Raw genomic sequence first — 25,427 nt, forward strand, 5'->3', positions numbered from 1 at the left:
AATGGACAATTCGAATTTTTGTAAATATTAAAAAGGTTTAGTATAGTTACTTCATTGACACTTTAGCCAACTGAATACTGGGGGGTGCATTCCCCTTCTTTTTTTATTAATTGAGATTAAGGGTTTTAGTTTTTCTTGTTTGAGCTGTAGCCCACATAAATTTAGAAAAAGTACCAATTGAGAAGAAAAAAAAATGTTTTTGTTTACCAAACATGGGCAGGTGAGTTACATCAACCTGCAAGAGAGCATTGGCTTTTATCAATGGGGATTAGTCCTAAAATTCTGAATATCAGGGTCTTAATTAAACAAAGCAGGAGCCAGTAAAGTGCTCTCACTATGGCAGGTCAAGCATTAAAATTTAAGACGCTTGTAAAAAAAATGAGAGAAAAATTTTAGGATATGAGTGACTTTAGGAGTCATCACACACCCATAAATAAAAAAGAAAAATGTTTAGTTTTAAATCTTACCATATGAGCAGTCGATTCTTCATTTTTATATTGTACCTATAACTATTTACTTAAGAGAAAATAATGTGTACCAAGTTAGAAGTTTAACGGTTAGAATTGGCTTGAGTTCCTTCATATGATTTTAGAAGGGTCTTTATTAAAATATACCAGTATGTTATAGAAAGTCAATACCTAATGTGTTGACATGATAAAATGCTTACTATTTTTTTAATCACTTAAACAATTTTAAACTTAGTTTGTTAGAATCTTTGCTTATCACAAAGCTTATCACACCCTTAGGGCAGCTATAAACAAGGGTGGGTACACAACTTAATTGATCTTTCACTAAGCTAAGATAAACCTCATAGCTTAAATGTTCAAAATAAATTTTTACTGTTACATTTCTTTTAGATGACAATTTTACACTAAATAATTTTGTTGAATCACATCTGCTGAATAAAATTTTTTTTATCAGGCCAGGAATATCATGTTTAATCCTTTTTTCTTGGCAAGGCCACTGCTCTACCCAAACTGGGTCATCAGAAAGCCATTCTAGGTGAGGGGTTTCGTGACGAACGGTGGCGTTTAAATTGGGGGTGCTGGTAAGATTTAGAATTTTCACCCTCATGAGAGAGACGCCCTGTAGAGGGGTCAGAACAGATAATCACATTTAAAGATTCTAATAAATCTCTGCCCAATAGGTTAGTGCTGATATCAGTGATCAAAGGGCGGAAAAGTCCCGTAGTCCCATCAGGATCTTCCCAAACAAGTGGGTCTTGGGTCCTAAAGGCCTGTGTAAGGCTGCAACCCCATGAAGTCTAGGTCCAGAGAGGGGATTCCAGTTCCCGGGCACCTCCTTCTGTCTTAAAATAGTTCTATCAGCTCCGGTATCAATCAGACATTTAAAAGGTTTTTTGTCAATCAGGAGTGTCATAATTGGGTGACCTAGTTCAATAACAGGGGTAGTCCATAATACTTGTGGCTCTGGACTAGCACCTACCCTTTCCAGCTGGCTATCTTTATCCTGGGTCTTCTCGTGGACTGGGTGCTCTCCCCTATGCTCAGCAGGGAGCAGTACAGGGGGCAGCAGACAGGCTCCCTGGCTGGATGGAGGCGTGATATCTACAGAGCATTTTATTATTTCCATATCTTTCTCTCTTTCAGGGGCTAAGGGTTGCCCCAATCTAGTTTAAATCTTTATCAAAGTCTGGTAAAGGTGTGCCATCTTTATGCGTTTTAGAATGACACTCTTTTCTCCGATGATAGCCCTTCTGTCACCGAGAACAAAGTGTCTTAGCTTTTTGGTTGCCAGATGGGGTGTGGGGTCCCTGCTTGCCTTTAAAACATTGGTTACGCCAGTGCCCCTCGCGACCGCACTGAAAGCAGGCTCCCTTCTGTTTATCTAGGGCAGCTGCAAAAGCTTGCACCATAGTGGTGGCCTGGTGAGTGCTGGACCCTATCTCTTGAGTGGCTAAAATCCACTGACTTGGGGTCTCATTCTTTAGAGACAAACATGCCTGACGGAAGTCTGGAAGCATTCCTTCCCATACTATAGTTTTTAATAATAACTGACGGGCACTTGGATCAGAAAATTTTCTCTCTAGGCTGGCCTGTACTCTGGTGATAAACTTACTTAAAGACTCGTCTCGCTCCTGGCATAGGGTGAGTATAGGGGCAGGACTCTCGCCTATAGGCGGTGTTAATTGATCCCATGCCTGCATTGCGCAGAGGCGCACCTGGTCAAAGTAACCGGGTGGAAACCTGTCCTCTGCCTGAAGAATTATGGTGCTCAAGCAGCCTGTGCCAAATAATGCATCGAAATTCCAATCTGGCTGCCCTTCAGTATTTCTACAGGCTTGCTGCAAACACTCATCCTGAAAAAATGCTTCCCACTGGAGAAAAAGTGGGCTAGGCAGTACAGCTCTCATAATGTCCCTCCAATCTTGGGGCGTATTTAAATTTTGTAGATAACCCTGGAGAATAGACTTTGTACAAGGGGAATGAACTCCGTCTTCCCGAACAGCGACTTTGAGTTCTTTTAATTCAGAAGCTACAGGAACCTCCCCCTTCCTCTATAGAGCCTATATTTCCCCCAGTCCTAGAGCCTTTAGGGTGAGGCTCACTTTCCTGCATGCTTCTCTCAATTCATACCAACTGACACTGCATCTGCTCATCCCAACCTAATCAACGCAACAAGTACCACCTTAGCATGCTTCACTTCAGACTGTGTCCAGAGACATCAGGCGTGGAATGTCAACCCTTCAGCCTCATTACTTAGCCACCAGGTTCCAGATGCTAACATGATGCCAACCGGACTTCCCTGGGCAGACGATCCCACCAATGTGTCCTGGAGCCCCGCTTCCCCTGCCCCACTAGGGAAAGAAAGAGACAGGCTGGGAGTATGGATTGACCTGTCAATGCCCATGTTCAGTGGGGAAGCAGTTACAGAAGCCAGACCTTCCACTTTCTGCACCCCATAATGACCCTGGGTTCATACTTTCAGAGGGATAAAGAATAGCAAAGCTATCAGGGGAGGGGAAAGAATGCAGAGTTCTGTTGGTGGGAATTGTGTGGAGTTGTAGCCCTCTTATCCTATGGTTTTTTCAATGTTTCCTTTTTATAAATAAAAATTAAAAAAAAATAATGCTGCTATCTTCTTTCCACGTCACTAATGAATTAATTTGAGAAATTAGCCCTTAGTAAACAGGGCTGTCTCAGGAGGAACAATATTTTCTTAAAGAATATAATGAACAGTTATAACATTATATTTTATGTAAAGGTAGTTTTATTGTTTTTTTAATTGTGAGGTCTATCTTCTAAACAAGTCAAGCTATATAGTAAAACACAACAAAGAAAGTTAAAAATTACCTCAAAAAAACTATAGGGCATTGAGGGGGCCAGGCAGCGGTGCATAGGATTAAGTGCACATAGTTTAAAGTGCAAGGACGTGTTCAAGCATCTGGATTCAAACCCCCACTCTCCACTTGATCCACTTGACAAATATTGAAGCAGGTCTTCAGATATCTTTCTGTCTCCCTGTTTCCCCCTCCCTTTCTCAATTTCTCTCTGTTCTATCCAATAAGATGGGAATAATGGCAGCCAGGAGCTGTGGATTCATAGCACTGGCACTGAGCCCCAGCAATAGACCTGAAGACAAAAAGAAAGAAGAAAGAAAGAAAGAAAGAAAAGTATAGGGCATTGGTAAAAGAAATAGAGGGTGACACAAAGAGATGGAAGGAAGGCCTAAATATTGAAATGGTAGGCTGGCTGGTGGCGTGTCACGTCTAGTTGATAACACGTTACAAAGTGCAAGGACCTGGTTCAAGCCCTGGGCCCCACCTGCAGGGGGAAAGCTTTGTGAATGGTGAAGCAGGGCTGCAGGTGTCTCTCTATCTCTCTCCCTCTCTATCTCCCCTTTCCCTCTTGATTTCTGACTATCTCTATCCAATGAATAAAGATAATAAAAATTATTTTTAAAATGAAACAAAGTAAATAAATGAATATTAAATTGGCCATCCTACCAAAATCAATTTGTGAATTCGTGGAAATTATCAAAATCCTAATGACATCTTTCAAGGAAATAGAACAAATTATCCAAAGATTCATGTGGAATCACCAAAAAAAAAAAAAAGAAACCTTCTGTAGCCAAAGTACTCCCAAGTGTTTTACAGACATCTACTACATGAGCAGATGAGAAATTGTACCCATATGTCCACAAATGTACTGTACTCTATTAAAAAATAAAATTAAAATAAAAACAAAAAATATGCTATAGACATTTTATGATGACCTTACATTCCACTGTGTTTGTTGCTTAATTTCTTCATTTACTTCTTTTTTAAAAAAATCTTTATTTATTCCCTTTTGTTGCCCTTTGTTGTTGTTGTTACTGATGTCATCGTCGTTGGATAGGACAGAGAGAAATGGAGAGAGGATGGGAAGACAGAGAGGGGGAGAGAAAGATAGACACCTGCAGACTTGCTTCACCACCTATGAAACGACCCCCCTGCAGGTGGGGAACCAGGGACTCAAACAAGGATCCTTATGCTAGTCCTTGCACTTTGCACCACATACACTTAACCCACTGTGCTACTGCCCGACTCCCCATGTAATTCTTTAAACACAAAATTTTAAAATAATTTTTTAATGCTATCTACTCCCACCAATGTCATGTTATCTCTAATGCTTTAATCTCTCCTATATCTTTTTTGCATTTCTCATCCTTCTCTTTTTTTTTTTTTTTACAATTTTTTAATTATATTTATTTATTGTATAGAGACAGCCAGAAATCAAGAGGGTAGGGGATATATATATATATATATATATATATATATATATATAGAGAGAGAGAGAGAGAGAGAGACCTGCAGCCCTGCTTCACCACTTGCAAAGCTTTCCCTATGCAGGTGAGGACTGGAGGCTTGAACCCAGGTCCTTGAGAACTGTAGCATGTGTGCTCAACCAGGTACACCACCACCCGGTCCCCTCATCCTTCTTATCATATTTGCATATTTAATTTTTTATTTCTAATACATTTAAACACATACAGTCCTCTTTGTCTTTTTAAATTATATCACTTTCTTTCTTATGCGTTTTAATCTTTCCTACATCTTTTTTTGCTTGTTTGTTTTTCTCACCTGTAACTTGTATAATACCTTGAACATCTTCAATCTGGTGTTTGTGTTTAGGGACTCTTATACTGTAGTTTATGTCTGTTACCAAATGAACTAAATGAACTGCATGTCTCTGAAAAACATCCCATGGATTTTCTTGCTCATGTGTGTAATAGAGATAACTGGAACACAGGAGCTTGTTAAAAAGAAAATGATAACCTACATAATAACTAAAATTCACTGGAACTAGCTCACTGGTCACAGTAAAACTGTGGAAATAGAGAATTAATGAAGGGCAGGGGAGATAGTATAATGTTTATGCAAAGAGACTGTTATGCCTGAGGTTCCAAAGTCCCAGGTTCAATCCCCAGCACCACCATATGCCAGAGCTGAGCAGTGCTCTGGTGTTCCTGTGTCTCTCTCTATCTTCATCTCTCGCAAAAATAAAATAAATTGGGAGTCGGGCGGTAGCGCAGCGGGTTAAGCGCAGGTGGCGCTAAGCACAAGGACCAGCGGAAGGATCCCGGTTCGAGCCCCCGGCTCCCCACCTGCAGGGGAGTCACTTCACAGGCGGTGAAGCAGGTCTGCAGGTGTCTATCTTTCTCTCCCCCTCTCTGTCTTCCCCTCCCTTCTCCATTTCTCTCTGTCTTATCCAACAACAATGACACCAATAATAACTACAACAATAAAACAACAAGGGCAACAAAAGGAATAAATAAATAAAATTTAAAAATAAAAAAAAAAAATAAATAAAATAAAATAAATTGAAAATTTTTTTTTTGTTTAAAGAATTAAATGGGGAGTCGGGCGGTAGCACAGCAGGTTAAGCACATGTGGTGCAAAGCACAAGGATTGGAGTAAGAATTCTGGTTTGAGCCCCCGCTTCCCCGGACTGGAGTAAGGATTCTGGTTTGAGCCCCTGCTTCCCCACCTGATCTCTGTGTGGATTGTTGTACTTAGTATTATGTGCACTTAACCAGGTGTGCCACCACCTGGCCCCTTGACTTGCTACTTTTTACTGGAATGCATTCAAAGTGTTTCTCAGACTCTGTAACTCTATTTTCAAGTTTTCCATTTTTCTATCAAGTTTTCTCTATCACCATTTTTCTATCATTTTGAAGTGATGGATTTCTATTTATTTATTTTTGTTGTCACCAGGGTTATTGCTGGGGCTTGGTGTCTGCACAGCAAATCCACCACTCTGACCAGCCATTTTTTCCCTTTCTTTTCTTTTGTTTGATGGAAGAAAGAGGAATTGAGATGAGAGAGGGAGAGAAAGGGAGAGAGAGAGGGAGTGAGAGAGAGATAGGCTGTATCACATGAAAAAGAAACCAGTGCATCACTCCAGTATATGCAGAATCAGGGCTCAAACTGGTAGCCTCTGGTAGGTAAGTCCCATGCTTTACCAATTGAGCTATTACCCCAATTGCTAAATTCTTTCTTATATTTAACTTTTATTTTTCACTAGAGCACTGCTTAGTTCTGGCTTCTAGAGGTCCCAGATATTTTCTCATTTTATGACCATTCCCAAGGGCAGTTCTTATTAGCTTTATGGTCAACAATCTTTGTCACGACATTCTTGAGTGCAGAATTCATTCTCTAAGAAATGGATTGACAGACCATTAAATTACAAACCAGTGAGTATTGGACATCAACAGAGTGCTTCTAAAATCCCTCTGTATTAGACTGTGACAGTCATTTATTTGCTCTTTTCTGTATATTATTTTATGGTATTAGTGTTTTTTTTTTCTAACTCTCTGGCTGTCATTATGAAAAGAAATGTACAGAATGCAGAAGCATCCTGTGAGCTAGGAGGGTGAAGAGGAGCCTGGTTAGAAATTTTGCTTCTGTTCTGAGCCATACTTTGCTCTGCCAGACACTGGAACTGAAACAGCAAGATATTCAGTTTTTATTAGAAGCCTTCATGGAGTAAGGTTATTTAACTTTGTCATGACCAAGATATTCAGCCAAGAATTATTTATGTGGCATCTAGATGCCAGTAGCATTCTTACCAACTTTTGATATTTCATCACCAGCTGGGTGATGAAATATCTATAGGTTTTAGGCAATGTCCTCTGGCACATCAACTCTTCTTGGTTGAGAACCCCAGGTACCAGGGGATGAAAGTGTGTTACTCCTCAAGTTGCACATTGGAATCAAAAAGAATACTAAAACAAAGGACTGTGTGTGGCTCTGGGCTGCCTTTCCAAACTATCCTTAGATAGGCTGCTCCTGAATCACCTGGGTGCTGTGTAGATATACAGAATCTTGGACCCCACTCCAAGCCTACAGAGGCATGATCTACATTACAAAAAAAAAAAAAAAAAAAAAAAAAGAAAGAAAGAAAGAAAGGTCTGGGAGAGAGAGACAGAGAGAGAGAATCAGGAGACCAGAGCACTATTCAGCTCTAGCATATGCTGTGTTTTCTGGAACTGAACCTTGGACCTCATGCCTGTAAGTCCTGCACTCCACTCTTATACCATCTCCCTGGCCCCCAGAATCCAGAATCTACACTTTGTTGAGCAGAGAAGGGGCAGTGTGCCTGAGGAAACAGCATTTAATCAGAAACCTGAAAAGTGAATAGACATAAGACTGATTATTGGGGGTAAGAACTGGTCAAGAGATTGGTCTCAGGGTGTGGGCAGTAGTACACCCAGTTAAGCACTCATAGTACTAAGCACAAGGATCTGGATTCAAACCACTGGTGCCCCACCTGTCGGGGGTAGGGGGATGACACTTCACAAGCAGTGATGCAGGTCTGCAGGTGTCTATCTTTCTCTCTCCCTCTCTAGCTCCCTTCCTCTCTCAATTTCTCTCTGTCCTATCCAATAAAATGCATAAAAATGGCCACCAGGAGTAGTGGATTCCTAGTGCTGGCACTGAGCCCCATCAATAACACTGGGGTGGGGGTGGGGTGCAGGGAGAGAGAAAGGAATACCAGCTTCTCTGTGGGAAGGTTGTGGGCCTGAAGAAGGTATGTAAAGAAATCCTGTGCGGCTGGAGCTGAAATATCAAGGAGCATGGAGGAGAGAGAAATAGGAGCGGGGTCATAGTTATAGTTGGGCTCCATCATGGGTAAGGGAAATCATCAGGATGTTCTGGGGAACATGATCATATCTTTATCTCTAAGAATAGCCTGCAATAGCAAGGATATTTCCAGATTTTGTGGATTCCAAAATATATATACATATACTATCATTCTGGAAAGAAAAATGAAAAAATTATAAAGTATAACTGTAACTGTGAGACCCTGCCGTGGTGCACCTGGTTAAGTGCACACACTATAGTGCATAAGGACCCAGGTTCAAGCTCCTGGTCTCCACCACCTGCAGGCAGAAAGCTTCATGAGTGGTGAAGCAGTGCTACAGGTGTCTCTCTGTCTCTCTCCCTATCTCTTCCCTGCCCCTCTCAATTTCTCTGTCTCTATCCAATAATAAATATATATATATATATTAAAATGTGAATATATATTAATTTAAACTGAGAAAGATCACATTAAACTTTCTTTCTCTTCCTTTCTTCCATCCTTTTTTTTCTTTCCTTCTTCCTTTCTTTTTCCTGCCAGGGTCATTACTGAGCTCTGTGCCTGCACGATTCCACCTTCCCTATTTTTTCTTTTTTGTTTGTTTTGATAGAGGGTGAGTGACAGAGACAAAAGGGGGGTGAGAGAGAGAGAAAGAGAGAGAGAGTCATAGGCAGAGGAGGACATCACAGCACTGCTCCACCTCTAGTGAAAACTCCCCCATGTAGGTTCTTCCAGAGGGTGGGTGAGGGTTCACACCCCAGCCCCTGAATGATACAGTGTGTGCTCTACTGTGTGAGCTACCCCCCAGCCACCCTCCATTACACATTTTAAGAAGCTACCATACCACATATATGCAAAACCAACTCTAAATCAGGGCAGAATGCCAGTACTAGAAAACCAAAAGGTAATCACAATTGTTGCTAGGGATACTGGGTATATTCTATACATATTTCTAACTGTGTAAGGTAGGCAAGAATCTACTCCAAAAACAATTGTTAAATGCTTGCAGTGTGCCTACCCTTTTTACGCACAAGTTGGATTTCACATGTTGGCTCATACTCTGATAGATACAAATGCAGAAAAAGCTACTCCAGTGGCTCCAGCCGAGTGGCAGACTGGTAAAGGCGTTGGACTCTTCTCCTCTTTGTACTTCCAGCTAAACCATTAAGGAAGTGGAGTGGAGTCCCCGATAAAGGACCAGACAGCTAGAGGAGTAGTGGAGGTGGAAGGAGACCCCAGAAAGGGTGAGAATGACTGTAAATAAAATTACCCCGGTTGCCAGGCGGTAGCACAGCGGGTTAAGTGCACGTGGTGTGAAGTGCAAAGACCGGCGTTAAGGATCCCAGTTGGAGCCCCCAGCTCCCCACTACAGGGGAATCACTTCACAGGCGGTGAAGCAGGTCTGCAGGAGTCTATCTTTCTCTTCCCCTCTCTGTCTTCCCCTCCTCTCTCCATTTCTCTCTCTCCTATCCAACAATAACAACAACGATGATAACTACAACAACAATAAAAAAAACAAAGGGAAAGAAAGCAAATAAAAAATAAAGTGTTCTTAAAAATTACCCCAATGTGCCTGACTTGCAAGAGGGAGGGAGACTGTGATTCTGTGCATGATGATTCTTCCTCTGGAGAGCACTGGGAGCAGAGCTCTACATCCAAAGGGTGGGAGAGCAGAGCAGAAAGACACCAGCAAATAACTAAGGAGCCAGGGTTGTTAATGCTGCTGGAATGACGGAGCCCATCAATGTTTTCTGTGACTGCTATTGCTGTCCTTGTCTAGGGGGGCCGACAGTTTGCCCTGTGAAAACTTGTGTACTGACAGCTGGAGTTTGAGCCCTGGGTGGATGTGGAGCTCGATAGCAGCTAAATGAGCTTCATCTATGGCCACCTCAGGAAAGAGGTTCCTCTTGGCAGGGGGCCTTATGTGTTTTGCAATTGCCCCATCCATACCTGGGGCCTTTGCTGGGACTGTACTCTGGTACTTTCTGCTGAGTCAGAGCCTAGAGCTCACTGGAGTGGCTTATAAAGGAGGTAGTTTTGCTTTAATTTGCTTTTTTAAAAACTTTTATTTATTTATTTATCTATTTATTTATTTATTTCTTATTTCCACTAATGTTATCGGTATGTCTTGGTGCCTGCAAGAAGAATCCACTTCTCCTCGTGGCCATTTTTTCCTCTTTTCTTTTTACTTGATAGAGAGAAATTGAGGGGGTTAGGGGTGGAGAGCAGGGGCTTGAACTTGGATTCCCTGCATACACCTTCAACATGTTAGTGTTTGGAATGATTAGGAAGATGAGGAAGAAGGAATGGGTATTACAAGATTTTTTTTTTACCAGAATGGTGCTTGGTTCTGGCTTATGATAGCACTGGGGATTGAACCTGGGACCTCAGAGCCTCAGACCTGAAAGTCCTTTTGCATAACTACTATGCTATCTCCTAAGTCCTACACTTGACCTTATAAGAAAGCTTTTATGAAGCAGGCACACACACACACAGCCAAACTGGGTCTGAGCTTTGCTCAGTTTTAACTGTAAAAGATTTTAAACAAACTACAGCAAGGAGGCTCCTGTCTTTACACAAATCCCAGTCTTGCTTTTCTCTTTTGCAGCTGGTTCCTCTGCACTGGAAACTCCTTTTGGGGGTGTGGGCAGAACGAGCTGTTTTCTGATCTCCACATGCCGTGTCCCAAAGTTAGCTGGTCTGCAGTTTGACTAAGTTTTATTGATTTATTTCTCTCTCTCTCCCTCTCTCTCTCTCTCTCTCTCTCTCTTCTCTCTCTCTTTTCTAGAGCAATGTTCAGCTCTGGGTTATGGTGATGTGGAGGATTGAACCTTGGAACTCAGAGCCTTGGGCATGAGAGTCTTTTTGCATAACCATTATGCTATCTCTCACACAATGGATGCATTTCATGGGAAAGAGTCCAAGCCACTCCTCTGGCAAACACAGAGCTGGGACTGAACCCAGGATCTCATGCAACCAAGTTCTGTGTTCTACCCATAGACCTACCTTCCTGGCTTCCAGCTTGATTGTTTAGTCAGAATAATGTCTGTTTAACAAAATCAGAAGATAAACAGAAAGAAGGATGAATATGGGATGATCTCACTCTCAGGCAGAAGTTGAAAAACAAGATCAGAAGAGAAAACACAAGTAGAACCTGAACTGGAATTGGCGTATCGCACCAAAGTAAAAGACTCTGAGATGGGTGGGTGGGGGAGAGAATACAGATCCAAGAAGGATGACAGAGGACCCAGTGGGGGTTGTATTGTTATATGGAGAACTGGGAAATATTATGCATGTATAAACTATTGTATTTACTGTTAAATGTAAAACATTAACTACCCAATAAATAAATTTAAAAAAAAGAAAAGTAAAGAAGGAAGGAAAAGAAGGAAAGGAAAGAAAAGAAGAGAAGGAGGGAGTCAGGCGGTAGCGCAGCTGGTTAAGCGCAGGTGGCGCAAAGCGCAAGGACTGGTTTAAGGATCCTGGTTCGAGCCCCCGGCTCCCCACCTGCAGGGGAGTCGCTTCACAGGCGGTGAAGCAGGTCTGCAGGTGTCTATCTTTCTCTTCTCCTCTCTGTCTTCCCCTCCTCTCTCCATTTCTCTCTGTCCTATACAACAACGACGATATCAACAACTACAACAACAATGAAAAACAACAAGGGCAACAAAAAGGGAAAATAAATAAATATTAAAAAAAAAAAAAGAAGAGAAGGAAAGAGAAGGAAAGGGAAGGAAAGGGAAGCTACTGGGAGCACAGATTTAGTTCATCCAGCAAAGCACACACTTTACATGGAGTCCTGGCTCGAGTCCAGACTCTTCCACCTACAAAATTTACGTAAGTCACTTAACTACTCCAGATAAATTCTGGCATCTGGAAAGTCCCACGGGGATTATTACCTGTCATTAACCATCTCCCAACAGAAAGAGGTAAAATCCTTTGATCATCTCCTGAACCTATACTCTCATTCCTTGGGTGAGATAAATGGTTCCAGGTCAGTGACTGAAAAGTGACATGTGAAACAAAACTACTGTTTCAATAGCTTGGTGGCCTGGATGCCATAGAATGGCTTAGGAGGTAAGAGGACAGCTGATGAGGGTGAGAGTATGTGGCAGTGACAGCAGAATTGCAATTATCCAGCAACAGAAAAATAGCCTGGTTGGTTTACTGAGGGACAAACAGTCCTTCCTGTGTAAATAGCCCCCCTGAGGCTGTGAGTTTGACAGCTCTTTGTAGTAATAGAGGTGTCTAATGATTACTTGAAACATCAGTAAAAGGCTGAGTATGTTCTGACTAATAAATATGAGCTGTTCACTCAGGCAAACAGGTGTATTAAGATGTTTGCCAGAAACATCTGAATTCACATCGGATCATTTAGTGAAGCCACTGAGGCCAAACTATTACATGCCCAGGGACAAAGTGACCTTAATTTTAGAAATATATATATTTTGGCCTCCAGGGTTATCTTGGGAGCTTGGTGTAAGAACTATGAATCCACCACTCCTGGTTGTCATATTTTCCTTCTGTTTTACTAGATAGGACAGAGAAATTGAGAGGGAAAAGGGAATTAGAGAGGGTGGGAGGGAGAAAGAAAGAGAGAGAGAGAGAGACCTGTAGATCCCCACTGCAGGAGGGGAGCCAGGAGCTCAAACCTGGATCCTTGCCCAGATTCTTATGCATAGTACTTTGTGTGCTTAACCTGCCACTGCCTGGCCCCACAAGGTCTTTTTTTTTTAAATATATTTTTAAAAATATTTATTTATTTTCCTTTTTGTTGCTCTTGTTGTTTTAAGATCTTTTTTTTTTTTAATTGACCGTTACAGGATTACTAACTTGTTTTACTATTTAAGGAAACCAAGAAACTTTCAAAAGAACTACAACTGTCTGTTATTATATTTCCATGAAAGAAAGGAAATTTTAATGCCAGAAAAACTTGGGAAAAAAAAACAATCCTTTAGAATAAAAGACAATCTTAGAATAAAGGATAATCTTTCCAGTTGGACCCACTTAGCATTGTGAAACATTTGACGCATGTTGCTATTATTTCTTATGAATTAATTAATTTGTTATTTAATTTCACTTTGTCACAATGGCCAAAAGCATTCTTAGAAGTCAACAAAATGGTCCTTCCTGGAATTTAGAAACAATTAAGCTTTAAAACTGGAACTAAGCTGGCAGCATTAGTTTCACCTGGGAGCAGTTAGAAACGCAGATTCTTAGCTCCCATCTCAGGCCAGATGAGGCAACAATCTGGCAGTGGGTTCAGGAATCTGTGTGTGTGTGTTGGGGGGGGGTATGTGTATTATTATTATATATATTTTTTCTTTTCAACTATCATGCCAGGAATTCACAGAGAATATGTTTCTGCAACTTGAGCTCCTGTCCACTGGTCTCACAAACACGCTTCTCTAGGTGGAGCAGGCTGGCCTGTCAGCTGAACCCACGCACTTCTCTGCTTTGCTTTCTGTCTGTTCTAATCATTGTTCATTACATATTTCAAAAAGTGATCTTAATGGTTGAAGAGGTGGTGTAGTGGATGCAGTGATGAACTTTTGTGTATGAGGTCCCAAGTTCTCTCCCCAGAATAGCATATATGAGTGATGCTAGTTTTTCCTTCCTTCTCCTCAATCCTCCTCATCCTTCTTCTTCTCCTTCTCTTTCTCTCTCTCACACCCCAACTTCCCCATCTCTTCACACACACACACACACACACACACACACACACGCACGCACGCACGCGCGCGCACACACACACACTCACTCCTTGTATGATTTGTGGGTACTCCAGTTCGCAGGTCCCCACTCCCATCCTCACTGGAGTCTCTCTTTGGCTCTAGTGGTTTTTCTCCTACTTTCATCTTTAGACCACCCAGGCCCAACTAAAGAGCCACCTGACCTGGAGGACCAGTAAATCCTCTTTTATGGTTCTCTCTTCTCCCCAGACTCTCTGGCCTGTGTCCAGCGTGTCCTCCTTCACTCTGGCAGCTGGACCTCAGGCCTGGCTCCGGCCTCCACCTGCACCTCCAAATCTTGGTATGACACAAGTCCCTTTACTCTACTCAAGCCCAAAGCTCCTAGCTCTGGCATGACCACACTCTACAGTAGAGGCAGCAGGAATTTAGCCAGCCAGCCAGACATGTGGTTTCCAAGCCAGGGAGATTGGCACTGCCCTTATTGCTCTGTGTATTTAGTGAGGGTCATGGGAACAGTGTCCTGTGGGAAGAAAGACAGTATTAGGCAAAGCTGCCCCTCCTTTTGGTGAGTGGAGGGCGGGTGGGGATTTACACAGGAGCCTTGCACCCCATGGGAAGACACCACCATTCCTTCAATGTCTTCTGAGAACTAAAGGCATAGATACCCAGCAGGTAGACCCCAGGATCTTGTCCCCCATCTAGGAGCTGATGGGAAGGGCATCAAGAGGAAAGCTCTTCACAGGGGTGGTGTGGTGGGCGAGTGTCCAGCAGCAAAGGTGTTGGTATGCTTCTAAATTCTGCTTCTAAGACCCCTTCTGTTTCATTGGTTTAATCCCCCCTGCTTAACACGGTATCTATTTACATAACCACTGTTAACTAAGCACCGACCTGCCTCCAGGCCATTGGTTTAATCCTCACTGTTTTGCACTCTTTTTCCTTCTCCCCACCCCCTATCCTACACTTCAGACCTGACTCTTCCGCCTTAGGATATATAAGGACAATATTGTGATTAGAGATAGTTTAGATTGCACTGTGTTCCACATGAATAAAGACTGAACTGCGTACCACTCATCCATGAGTCCCTGGCCATCTCTCTCTCCCACCCGCGAAGCTAGCCCAACACAGAGGGAGGATTGTTCCGGGCAGCTTCTTGCTCTGTCGCTCTGCTGTGGGGAAGGAAGGCTGAAGTGAGAGTGGTGTTGAGCAGTGACACATTCTGACAGTGGCAAGTCATTGACAGGGAAGTGAGTGCTTGTATCTGGGAGTGGGTGGGGAACTTCTTGGCTAGCTGGGAGGGAGGCAGTCCTCTCTCTCTTTTCTCTTTGAGAGAAAATGGGGGGGGAGTCCAGGTGATGGTGCACCTGGTTGAGTGCACATGTTACAATGATTAAGTACCCTGGTTCCAACCTCCTGGTCCCCACTTGCAGAGGGAAAGCTTTGCAAGTGGTGAAGTAGTGCTGCAGGTGTCTCTCCTCCCTCCAGCTCTATCTTCCTCTACCCTTTCTATTTCTGGCTGTCTCTATCCAATAAATAAATACAATAAAAATAATAAAGAAAGAGGAGGAGGAGAAGAGAGAGGAAGGGAGAGGAAAGATCATAGCACTCCAGTACAGTGGTGGCTGGGTTTGAGCCTGGGTTGCAGGCATGGCAAAGTAGCCCACTCTCCACGTGAGCTGTTTTGCCAGTCTAGGAAGCAGGTCTCTTGAAAGGTAATGGACTTCTTGTGGAAAAGAGGAGGTAAGGGCTTAAGTAATTCACTTGAAAAACAAGGATGTGACCATATTTGTAGTAGGAATGGTGTGAAAAGACAGCAAATGTCTGACATTTGCTTTAAAAACCAAAAAGTTTCTTCCCACTCCAGTCTCTTTGGAGAGTGGTGTGTCTGCTTGCATCTTGTGAATTCATTCAGGTCCAATTTCCATCTTGCTCCTAGAAAGCCTGACTGACTGATACTCTAACAGATTCTACACACACACCCTTGAACACCTGCTGGTGTTGGGGGGACATTTACACACTTTGCCTTATTTTGTCTTTCTCATGATCATGTTGGATGGGACAGATTCAAATACTGGTGAATATCTTCTCCTTTCCTGTGGTGGACCCATGGGCAGGACTGAAATGTGGAGTGTGGAGGCAAAGAAACTCCCCAAAGATAAGAACACCACCTGTAGGCTGTGAATCTTCCTCCAGAGTCAAAACAACTTGTGGCCGATACACACTGCCTGGCACATTGACACTGATCAGGGCCCTAGATAAAAAAAAAAAGTAAGATGATACCACTTATGTAACAATCACTAATCATTGTGTGCCTGTCCTATAGCCTCAAAAAAGTATAAGAAGAGAGATTTTATTATTAAAATTATTTTATTTATGTATTGGATAGAGACTGAGAAATGGAGAGGGAAAGTGGAGACAGGGAGAGAGAAAGAGAGACAACTGTAGCACTGCTCCACCATTCAAGAAGCTTCCCCCGTGCAGGTGGGGACTGTGGGTTTGAACCTGACTCCTTCTACAAGGCAGCATGTGTGTTCAACCAGATGTGTCACTACTCAGTCCTAAAAAGAGAGTGTTTAATGTAATAGGAGGGCCTTTCTGCTTTCCAGTGGGCCAGCACATGTCTATTGTGCATCTTTCCCTAGTAAACTTTGCCTTGCTTATCTAAGACTTTAGGTAAGTGAGTCGCATTGTTTCTACATTGCAACTAAGAGGAAGTTCCTGGTGGGTGGGATGGTGGTGCATACAATACAAAGCTCAAGGACCTGCACAAGGATCAAGGTTCAAGTTCCTGCTCCTTACCTGCAGGGGGGACACCTCATGAGTGGTGAAGCAGGTGTGCAGGTGTCTCTCTTTCTCTCTCCCTTGCTACCTCACACTCCCCTCTCAATTTCTCTTTGTCCTAGCCAATAAAATAAAAAATGGCTACCAGGAGCAGTGGATTTGTAGTGCTGGTACTGAGCCCCAGCGATAACCGTGGAAGGAAAAAAATTACATATATAATGGAAGTTCCTGGGAAATAAGGAGCCATACCCTAGACTGGCAATAAGCCTCACGTCTTAATCATTATTAAACTTAACTACCCAATGTCTGACCAGGGGGGAGAGCTAAGAACTGTGCTCTTTAGTTTTGACTGTGCAATGGGGATTTTTTTAAATTAAATATTTATTTTTATTTATTTATTCCCTTTTGTTGCCCTTGTTGTTTTATTGTTGTAGTTATTATTGTTGTCATTGTTGTTGGATAGGACAGAGAGAAATGGAGAGGGGAGGGGGAAGACAGAGAGAGGGAGAGAAAGATAGACACCTGCAGACCTGTTTCACCACCTGTGAAGCGACACCCCTGCAGGTGGGGAGCCAGGGCTTGAACCAGGATCCTTATGCAGGTCCTTGTGCTTAGCGCCACCTGCGCTTAACCTGCTGCGCTACAGCCCGACTCCCGATTTTTTTTTTTTAAGGTAGATACAAAGAGGCAAAGAATGAAAGAAACCACAACACCAAAGCTACCTTCAATGTTGCACTGACTGGGCTGGAACCTGGGTTACCACTTGGCAAAGCAGCATGGCACCCAAGTGAGCTATTCTTGCTCGTTCTGCACTCACTGGGAGTCTTAGTAAGAGACAGATTCAGATTCAAATTCAGATTCAGGATGTCTAGTGGTGTTAGTAGTGCTGTCTTTCTTTTTTCTTTCTTTTTCTCTCTTTCTTTCTTTCTTTCTTTCTTTCTTTCTTTCTTTCTTTCTTTCTTTCTTTCTTTCTTGTTTGTTTTTTGTCTCCAAGGTGATCAATGGGCTTGGTGCCTGCACTATGAATCCACTGTTCCTGTGGCCATTTTTTCCATATATATATATATGGAAAAAATATATATATATATACATATATATATCAGAGAGAAATTGAGAGGGGAGGGGAAGATACAGAGGAAGTGAGATAGATACCTGCAGACCTGCTTGACTGCTTGTGAAGTGACGGCCCTGCAGGTGGGAAGCCAAGGGCTCGAACTGGGGTCCTTATTCCTTGCGCTTTGTACTATGTATGTTTAAACCCATGTGCCATTGCCTGGCCCCCTTAGCGCTGCCTTTCTAATAGCTCCCAGGTGAGTCCTGTTTCTGTCTGAAAGCACAGTTTGAGGAACAGGAGTTAGGAGCTGCCCTCTCATTCCACAGCAGAAGAAGCTGAAACACAGAGAAATGCAGCATGCTACTTTGAGTCTCTTACTTAGCTCAGCCCTACCTTTCTGCACTCGACTTTGGATGCTAAAGTTGGGAATTTACAAACACATTTTTAAAAATTATTTCTTTATTATAGGATAGAGACAGAGAGAAATTGAGAAGGGGAGGGGGAGGTAGAGAGGGAGAGAGACAAGAGATACCTGCAGCCCCTACTTCGCCACTCTTGAAGCTTGCTCCCTGCAGGTGGGGACCAGGGGCTCGAACCCAGGTCCTTGCAAACTGTAATGTGTGTGCCTAACCAGGCTCACCACTGCCTGGCTCCCCACATCTTTTTTTTGCTTTGTCTCCCAGCCCTATGTTAGCATCTGTACATGTGCTCAAGAATGGAGACCTCCGCTGGAGGAGTGGAATAGGAATAGGGGAAGAAGGACTTGCTATTTCTGGCTTGCTCACCTCTTCCTATGACCACCACCCCAGAAGCAACGGCCAGGTCTGGTGTGCAATTTCTTCAGCATTTGCATGACAATCTCATCAAACCTCAGTCTCTCAGCTCCTCTGCTTTGGTATTGGGGCCTAAGCTCAAGGGACCCTCTTTCAAATGTTCACTTGTGTGTGTTTGTTTTATCAAACCACTGCTCAGCTCTGGTTAATGATGATGCAGGAGACTGACCCTGGGAATTTGGGGCCTCAGGCACTGGAGTCTGTGTGTATAACCATTATGTTGTTTCCTCTACCCCCAAATGTTCACTTCTCACAGCCCATCCGCTCTGCCATACCTAGGAAGTGCTGGCCTCCTCCTAATGGCTGTGTTTCCTTCTTGACTTGTCAGCTACTGAGTCAACAACTTGAACCTAAGTTGCATTTCTATTTACTGAAGTCTGTTAAAGTAATTGGACCAAAGGCCAACTGTAGGCTATAGAACTTGTATGCCTGGTGCTTTGGTTTCTCTCTCTTTCCCTCTCTCTCCTTCTCTCCCTCTCTCTCCCTCTCTCTCTTTCTCATGAAACTATGTCTTATGAAAAAGATATGATCTTAAAACAAAAGAAGGGTTGGTGAAATGGTTCACATGAGTAGTGCACTGCTTTGCCATGTGAGAGACTCAGGTTCAAGCCAGATCTTCACTGCACTGAAGGCAGCTTTAGTGCTATGGTTTCTCTCTCTCTCTCTCTCCCCTCCTCTTTCTCTGTCTGTTACTATCTAAACATAAATAAACAAATACATGGAAATTTAAAAAAATTAATTAAATAATTGGACCTTAATAACTGTACTATTGGTATTTAGTTTAAAAGTAAGCAAAAAAAAAAAAGAAGAAGAAAAATTAAAAAAAGGGGCCAGCACATAGCTCACTTGCATAGTACACTGCTTTGTCATGTGAGCCACCCATGCTCAAGCCTGGGCCCCGCTGCACTGAAGGCGTTTCCACGCTGTGATGTCTTTCACACTGTCTCTGGCTTCTCTGCTTCTCTGCTCCTCTGCTTCTATCTAAAAATAAATAAAATAAATGAATAAATTTAGGCAAGATATTCTTACTAAAGTCCTAGAGGGGTGGTCCAGGAGGTGGTGCAGTGGATAAAGCTTGGACTCTCAAGCATGAGGTCCTGAGTTCAGTCTCCAGCAGCACATGTACCAGAGTGATGTCTGGTTCTTTTTTTTTCTCCTCACCCTATCTTTCTCATAAATAAATAAATAAAATGTTTAAAAAAAATAAAGTTCTGGAGGGCAGCCATTGGTCAATGTGATGAGTACAGCATCTATCTGAGTGAGTGTCTGGAGCATAGAAGCCAATGTTAACACACACACACACACACACACACACACACACACACACACAATGGAACAAGAGCTGGCACATACATTTCTCTTAATGCAAAATGCAGAGAAGGGCCTTAATATAAAATAAATGTTAACAAAAATATACTTGAGTATTGAATATATATATATACAATTTTCAAGTTTTGAGGAATGAAAACAGTCGAGACTTTGACTCAGTAAGACTTGGGTTTCTGATCCTACTTCTTCACATATGAGGCAAATTGTTAATCTTTCTTCATTTCTTCACTGGAAGATGGAGATGATGATGCCTTTCTTTGACTTACTGTTAGAATTAGAGGTAACATAGGGAAAAGGTTGATGAGGCAAGTGGGGTAGCTCACAAGGGACGGTACCTGCTTTTCTGTGCATACAACCCAGGCTGGAGGCCAGTACTATGGCAATGACAGAAAATTTGAGGGTATGGTCTCTGTCTGTCTGTCTGTCTGCCTGTCTCTCTGGACACTAAGGATTTACACTTACACTATCCCACCATTCCCAATAGACTCTCTTCTTTTTAAGTTTAAGATACAGAGGAGGAATAGGAAGAGAGAGGGACAGAAGGAGGAGAGATACCACAGCACCTGCCATGTATGGGACTCCCATGTGGTGCTTAGGTCTCCAATGAAGTTAAAGCACACACTCCACCAAGATAACCATCTTTGGCCCCCCCACCACCTTCCTCCACATCCCCCACTTTCTGCCTGAAAAAGTCTGTTGCAGGCTGGTGAAGTCTTCAGTAGCAACAACAAAAGTAATAAGAGAGGAAAGCGTTGACACAGTGCCTGTGAGACTTCACAGGGCGTAAGTGAAGACATCCTAATCAGGTTCCAGCAGAGAAGAACAGGAAGCGCATGGTACACTAGGAAGGTTAAATTGACTGTGAAGATAAGTGGGAGGTAATTTATCTTTATTTCTTTCTTTCTTTCTTTATTTATTTATTTATTAATATTTATTTATTTCCTTTTGTTGCCCTTGTTTTTTTATTGTTGTAGTTATGATTGTTGTTTTTACTGATGTCGTCATTGTTGGATAGGACAGAGAGAAATAGAGAGAGGAGGGGAAGACAGAGAGGGGGAGAGAAAGATAGACACCTGAAGACCTGCTTCACCGCCTGTGAAGCGACTCCCCTGCAGGTGGGGAGCCGGGGGCTCGAACCGAGATCCTTAGGACGGTCCTTGCGCCTTGCAACACCTGCGCTTAACCCACTGCGCTACCACCCGACTCCCAATTTATCTTTATTTTTATCTTATTATTTACTTATTTATTTTAAAAAAGGAGACATTAACAAAACCGTAGGATAGGTGGGGTACAACTCCACACAATTCCCACCACCCGATCTCCATATCCCATCCTCTCCCCTGATAGCTTTCCCATTCTCTATCCCTCTGGGAGCATGGACCCAGGGTCATTGAGGGTTGCAGAAGGTAGAAGGTCTGGCTTCTATAATTGCTTCCTCGCTGAACATGGGCGTTCACTGGTCGATCCGTACTCCCAGTCTGCCTCTCTCTTTCCCTAGTAGGGTGGGGATCTGGGGAAGCGGAGCTCCAGGACACATTGGTGGGGTCATCTGTCCAGGGAAGTCTGGTCGGCATCATGTTAGCATCTGGAACCTGGTGGCTGAAAAGAGAGTTAACATTCAAAGCCAAACAAATTGTTGAGTAATTATGGACCTAAAGGCTGGAATAGTGCAGATGAAGTGTGGGGGGTACTCACTGTAGACTATTGTGTACTTTTGCTTTCAGGTATATATTTTGCCCTAGTTTGTGGATACGTGTGAACATATGCTCTATCTCAGGAGACCTGGCCTACATCTAGGTTTTGGCACTTTGTTAGGAACTGAACCGCCTGGAATGGAATTAGAGAATACTATGAAAGGAAAGGTCTCACCTGAGTAATGAAGCTGAAGGGTTGTCATTCCACACCTAAAGTCTCTGGTCACAGTCTGAAGTGAAGCATGCTGAGGTGGCACTCATTGCCTTGATTAGGTTGTGATCGGTGGATACAATATTATTTGATATGAATTGAGAGAAGCATGCAGTAAAGTGGGCCCCACCCTAAGGTTCCAGGACTGAGGGAAATATAGGCTCTATAGTGGAAATGTGAGGTTCCTGCTGTCTTAGGGTTCAAGAAAATGGATAGTTATTATTATCATCACAGTATTTGGTAATTGGGTTATCTTTGAAAAGTCCCTTTGTTAGGATTTGCTATATAATACCCAACATCTTGTATATAGCTATGCCACTGGTTGCTTCTGTTCTCCCTGGTCTAGGCTTTTGAGAGAGTCAACATATCAAAAACTCATACTATGTATTAAAAAGACTCAGTCTGTTTTAAAAAGTTTGAGACATACAATCAATTTTCCCCTCTCATACTAACTAAATAGTGATTTATATGACTACACTTTAATAGGAGTGTACATAAACACCATTCTCACCACCAAAAGATTATGTCCCACCCCCTCACCCCCCACTCCCTGCCACCCTGGGAAGCTGAATGTTGACCCTCCCCCTCACCACAGGGTTTTTACTTTGGTGCCCTGGGAGGTAATTTTTTGATGAAGGGAAGAAAGATAGGGAGGGCTTGAGGCCTACAGGTTTCAAGGGGAAGGCTGTGGGTTGAGTTTCGAGACTTTAAGAGGAAGCTGGGTGACAGCAAACAGGAGGACGCTTCACATGCCAGACCTAGGTGGCACTAGAGGAGCGGAGGCAGATAGCACCCACGCCGCCTTGGAAACACACAGACCATTCAGTCAAGTCATGCCACTTGCATGACGAGGGAAGATGGGGTGCATGCCCTGGGGCTGGGGCTACAAAGGCAAGTTAAACTGGATTCTGACTTGGTCCAGTGAATCCACATGACAGGAAGATAAAGCTCGGGAAGACCTTCTTTTCTCTCTCTTTCCTTTCTTCGTTTTTAAAAATTTTATTTATGTGGAGGGGTAGATAGTATAATGGTTATGCAAACAGACTGTTATGCCTGAGGCTTCAAAGTCCCAGGTTCAGTCCCCTGCATCACTGAAAACCAGAGCTGATCAGTGCTCTGGTAAAAAAAAAAAAAAAAAAAATATGTATATATATATATATATATATATATATTAAAGCCTTGACTCTCCTTGTCCTATAGTTTTTCTTTCTTTCTTTCTTTTTTAAATTTAAAACATTTTATATATTTTCTTTATTTATTTTCCCTTTTGTTACCCTTGTTGTTTTTGCATTATTGTTGTAGTTATTATTGTTGTTGTTATTGATGTCATCGTTGTTAGATAGGACAGAGAGAAATAGAGAGAGGAGGGGAAGACAGAGAGGGGGAGAGAAAGATAGACACCTGCAGACCTGCTTCACAGCCTGTGAAGTGACTCCCCTGCAGGTGAGGAGCCAGGGGATCAAACAGGGATCCTTATGCCGGTCCTTGTGCTTTGCGCCATGTGTGCTTAAACTGCTGCGTTACCGCCCGACTCCCTCTTCCTTCTTTCCTTCCTTCCTTCCTTCCTTCCTTCCTTCCTTCCTTCCTTCCTTCCTTTTTTCTCTTTTGCCTCCAGGGTTATCCCAGCGGCCCAGTGCTAACACTAAGTCTCCACCATTCCCAGTGTCCAGTTTTCGTTGGTTTGTTTTTAATATTTGATAGGACAGAGAGACATTGAGAGAGGATGGGGATATATATATATATATATATATATATATATATATATAGAGAGAGAGAGAGAGAGAGAGAGAAAGATAGACACCTACACACCTGCTTCACCACTTGTGAAGCTTCCCCTCTTGCAGGTGGGAGCAGGGGCTCGAACATGGGTCCCTCCACTTGGTACTATGAGTGCTTATCTGGTTGCACCACTGCCTAACCCCTTTCATTTTTTTTAACTGTTTTTATTTATTTACTTATTTTGAAGAAATTGAGAGAAAGGGGGAGATAGGGAGTGAGGGAGGGAAGAGAGAGAGAGAGCAGCCTGCAGCCCCCTTTACCACTCTCGAAGTTTTCCCCTGCAGGTGTAGACCAGGGGCTTGAACCAGGGTCCCTGAGTATAATGTGCATGCTCAACCACCTGCCCCAACACCTCTTTTGAAACTGTCTTGTTACCTTCTGTGAAACCCTTTCTGCCGACTCCCTCTAGTGTTGCATCCCTGTTGCTTGGCTCTGTCCCTAAAAAGACCTGGGAGGCTGGAAACCTTGGCTCTGAATGACAGTTTTCACACTTGTTACCTGTGTGAGCTTGAGCAAGTCTAAGTCAGATGTCGTTTGTAAAATGGGCCGAAAGCCTCACAGGGAGGTGTAGAAGACACTCAGCACAGTGCCCAGCAGACATGCAGCACACAGATCCCCACTCTGACACCGATACCCCAGTCCATGCCGCTGGTATCCAGCTGCATTCTGTCATCCTCTCCCTGGAGCTCTGGTTGCTTGTCATAATTTTGCAAGTAATTTATCACACTTTCTGGTGAAATCAATTCAAGGAGCATTAATCGAGAGGGCTGATGTGTCAAGCAGTAAGGTAGATGCAAAGGAGACAGAAATAACAGTGAATGCATCACATTATGCCAGTTAGAGTCAGCCACCTTGAACACAATGTCTCATTTCTTCTCTCAACAAGTCTAAAAATAGGTGCCACTAATTAAATTTAATAGAGGAAGTGTTAGCGGGGTGGCTCAGAGCTGTTTAGATTCCTGTTCACTGGTTGAAGAAACCCACTTAGAGGCAGAGTTGGGATTTGAAACCAAGTCACTCTGACTTCAAAACCCACGACTTAGACTTACAAATGCAGGGAGGAATCACTTTGCCTATTTGCTGTGAGTATGGTGTTCCTGACTCTACAGCGAGTGTCTCACAGACAGAAACCCCTGCTTATTTTCCACATCTTGCTCTGTGTGCATTATCTAACTGATGTAGCCACAGAAAAGTCCTATGTGTAACCCGCCAAGGCCATAAAGGATGTTCACCAGGGGCCAGATGGGGACACACCTGGTTGAGTGCACATAATAAAACGCACAAGGACCTGGGTTTGAGCCCCTGGTCCCTATCTACTTTTCGAAGGGGAAGGTTTTGCCAGTGGTGAAGCAGTACTGCAGGTGTCTCTCTGTCTCTCTCCCTCTCTATCTCCCCTTTCCTTTTTGACTTTTTTTTTTTTGCCTCCAGGATTATTCTTGGAGCTCAGTGCCTGCACTACAAATCCGCTGCTCCTGGAAGCTATTTTTTCCCTTTTGTTGCCCTTGTTGTTTATCATTGCTATAGTTATTATTGTTGTTATTGCTGTCAGTGTTGGATAGTACAGAGAGAAATGGAGAGAGGAGGGGAAGACAAAGAGGGGGAGAGAAAGATAGACACCTGCAGACTTACTTCATCGCCTGTGAAGTGACACCCCCCCCACCCCCCGCAGGTGTGAGCTGGGGGCTTGAACTGAGTTCCATACCCTGGTCCTTGTGCTTCGCACCATGTGTGCTTAACCCACTGAGCTACTGCCCAGCCCCCTCCTTCTTGACTTCTGGCTGTCTCTATCCGATAAATAAAGATAATTTTTAAAAAAGGATGTTCACCAGAGCAAGATCTACAGACACATCTGAGGAGTAACTGCCCAAGAAGCTGGTTTCTTCAGCACCTGAACAGAAGTTTAGAAAGTAAAGCACATTTTCATATACAATGACAGCGATGATGAGAGTAGAGGTGGTCGTGGTGACAGTGGCAG

This window comes from Erinaceus europaeus, chromosome 13 (genome assembly GCF_950295315.1).
Source record: "Erinaceus europaeus chromosome 13, mEriEur2.1, whole genome shotgun sequence".
Taxonomy (NCBI): domain Eukaryota; kingdom Metazoa; phylum Chordata; class Mammalia; order Eulipotyphla; family Erinaceidae; genus Erinaceus; species Erinaceus europaeus.